Source organism: Apium graveolens, chromosome 6, assembly GCF_009905375.1.
Source record: "Apium graveolens cultivar Ventura chromosome 6, ASM990537v1, whole genome shotgun sequence".
NCBI classification, from domain to species: Eukaryota; Viridiplantae; Streptophyta; class Magnoliopsida; order Apiales; family Apiaceae; genus Apium; species Apium graveolens.
This window is the reverse complement of record NC_133652.1, coordinates 153,592,776-153,596,510: the sequence shown is the minus strand read 5'-3', so window position 1 is coordinate 153,596,510 and position 3,735 is coordinate 153,592,776.

The window sequence follows — 3,735 nt, the reverse complement described above, 5'->3', positions numbered from 1 at the left end:
AATAAACACAAAAGCTCTAAATATACAAAAGTAGGGCTAGGGTTTGAGATTATACCTTCCTTGGTGAGTAAAAGTAACTAAGGAGCTTGGAATCACCCTTGAAAGTCCTTACCAAAGCTTAATCTAAACAAAAACTCAAGAAAAAAATTTTTAGTTCTTGAAAAACACTATTCACCCTCTTCTTCCATGAATTTTAGGAAGATATTGTGAAGGAATTTGAAGCTCAAACTTATAGGATAGCTATATCTATGCATAAGGAATCTTAGATAATTACCTCACTAATTAATGAAGCTTGGAACTTGGATTTTGGTTTTTTTCTTCTTGAAATGGAAAAGAGGCCAAGAGCTTTTAGCTTGAAATGGGAAGTCAACTTGTGTTTTTGGTGAAATGATTTGTTGGTTGGTTGTTTTTGCTTTTGTTTTAATTATTTACCTTTTAACCATGGTGATTTTTGTGTGGCTTGAAATCAACCACATCTCCTTCCCTTTTGGTCATGCTTAGGTCATCAATCCTATGTCATCTTCCCATGCTTGTCCTCTTTTTATTGGTTTGACGACATCATCCTCAGTAACCTCTTTGATTAGATTCTAATTACTTGGCTAATGACCGCTGATCTGTTATACGGTTCGCTTAACTTTCATTTTCGTTTATCGTTTGAGGGATCATACCCGGGATCTTATTACTTGGGTTTCCTTAACCTTTCTCAATACATTATATTCCTTTTATGATCCTCTCTTATAATCCTTGAATTTAAATCCTTTTTATCCTGTTACCTTATACTCAATTCTTTCGGTATCTGGTGGATTTTCGGGAAAAATCAAAGTGTTTGAATTTGGATTCTGACGATCTTTACATACACTTATATATCATATAGAGTACTAATAAGATCTCAGAATAACAATAAAAGAACCCCTACATAGTGTGGCATGAAAAGTTTTCTTATTCAGCATAATCAGCAAAAACAGTATTCATAAGGGTTACAAAAAGGTTCAAAATTTTGGGGCTATTACAACAGTTCATTAGAGTTTGATCCAGATTCCAACAATGCATCTTCATTTGCAAAGATTATACTTTCATGAGTGTCTTCTTCAAAACTAGGAATCTTCTTATCATCAAAAGATACATTTATAGAGACAACTACAGTGTTTGTTCTCATATTGAAAACTCTGTATGCTCTTGATGGTGAGTATCCAATAAAAATTCCTTCATCAGCTTTTGATTCAAACTTTCCTAGCTGATCAGTATGAGTTCTCAAAACAAAGTACTTACATCCAAATACATGAAGATGTTTGAGATTGGGCTTCTTTTCTTTCAGCATATGATAAGGAGTAACACCATGTCTACTTATCAGAGTGATATTCTGAGTATAACATGCTGTGTTTACCGCTTCAGCCCAAAAGTAAGTGGGTAGTTTTGCTTCTTCTAGCAGAGTTCTGTCAGCTTCAATCAAAGTTCTGTTCTTCCTCTCAACAACACCATTTTGTTGAGGTGTGCCAGGAGCTGAGAATTGTTGTTTTATGCCTTTGTACTTGCAGAATTCCTCCATTTTTGAATTCTTGAATTCAGTGCCATTATCACTTCTCAGAATTTTCACTTTATGAGTGGATCGATTTTCAATTTGCCTTATGTAGTCTAGAAGAATTTATGGAGTTTCGTCCTTCCTGTGTAGAAAATAAACCCAAGTATATCTAGTGAAATCATCAATAATTATGATTGTGTAGCTTTTCTTGTTGATGGACATTATGTTCACTAGTCCAAAGAGGTCCAAGTGTAGCATGTGATGTGGCTCAAAAATAGAGAATTCTGTTTTGCTTTTGAAAGATACTCTTCTTTGTTTAGAGTTTTAGCAAGCATCACAAAGACCATTAGATGAGTATAACATATTTGGCAATCCTCTTACAAGCTCCTTCTTGACAAGTTCATTGATTGAATTGAAGTTAAGATGTGAGAGCTTATTATGCCAGTTCCAACTCTCATCTACTGATGCCTTAGAGATAAGGCAAGTAGCTTCCTTTTCAAGACTTTTATGTAGCCTTGCTTCATATATGTTACCATGTTTGTATTCTATCAAGATAATTTTCTTTGACTTGTTATGAAAAACTTCACAGTGTGAGTCATAGAATACAACATGATAACCTCTGTTAGTGATTTGACTGATGCTCAGAAGATTATGCTTTAGTCCATCCACCAAAGCTACATTATCTATTGATACCTTTCCAATTATCAAGTTGCCATATCCCAGAGTGTGTCCTACATTTCCATCTCCATAAGATACATCTGAGCCAGCCTTCTTCTCAAATTCTGATAGCAGGGATTTATTTCCAGTCATGTGTCCTGAACATCCATTATCCAAGACAAGTGTATTTTTCTTGTTACCCTGCAATTAGAAGAATAATTAATTAGAAGGATTTTTAAGGACCCACACTTGTTGTGCCCTCTTTTTGGACAACTTAAGCCTTTGTGTGTCAGGAGTACTTCTAACAGTTTTTCCTTTTTCAGGATTTGTCTTGTCAGAAGCAGATTTAGTAGAACCAAGAGAATTAAGCACATAAGCAACTTTATTAAATTTAGGCAAAGGTTCATAATAGTTGTGATACAGCTTGTGATAGGAACTACAAGTATAAATCGAATGCCAACTACTACCACAATGAAAATAAGGATTTTGTGGTTTATAAAATACTGATCTACCCCTAACATCAGACTCAGGAATAGCAGTTTTCATTTTCTTACTCCTCCTGCAATCAATAGCAAGATGATTAGTATTTCCACAGTTAAAACCAGTTTTTCTAGGAGCATTGGGAACACCCTTGTAATTTGAATCCTTATAAATACCTTGCTTACCATTCCTGTTTCTTTTAGGACTTTTTATTTGAGGTTTGTCAGTAACCTCAGATATTTTCTTTTCCAATTATCTTGCTGACAAAAGTCCTATATTCTTTTCTTTCTTAACAGTCTTAATGGTTTCCTTGCTTTCCTTTCTTTGAGATTTATTACTTACCAATTTTTCTTGTGATACTGATGTTGAACCCTTTGCAAAGATGGATTTTGGTTCATCAGCTTCTGTAGAGATAAATTTAACAGGAGTCTTATGGGAAATTTTATTTTCAGTGTCAACATCTTTAACTCCATCTTTATAGCCTAGGAATTCTTACCAGTATTTCTTTGAGATCATCTCATGAACCTTTTTGCCTGAATCAGTCCAGGCTTTAAGGATTTTCCTCTCATTTTCTAAATCCTTTTCTAACATAATGTATCTAGCCTCAAGGATCTTTACTGTAAGTTTAGCTCTCTCACATTCTTTCTTCAAATCAATTTGATTTATTAAGTCAGACTCTAACTGTACATTCCTAGATTTCAAGATCTCAATTTCAGTTATAAGTCTATCATTTTCTAGAGTCTTATTCTTAAAATTACCATGCAAAGATTTAAGAATAGATTTCAACTCATATATATCTTCAGTATTAAAAGAGAAGAAGGAAGTTGGTACCTTAGACTGAGAGGAAGCAGGATCATCAAGACTAGCCATCAGTGCATAGCATGTGTCTTCATTTTCAGAATCAGAGGATTCCATCCAATTATTGTTTGATATGATTAGGGCTTTGTTCTTCCCTTTATCATGCTTTGTTTTCTTGCACTCTGTGGCAAAGTGATCAGGTTCATCACAGTTGTAGCACTTGATCTTTGTCCTGTCTACCTTTCCAGCTTTAGAGTCCTTTCCATCTTTTCTTCCAGTTG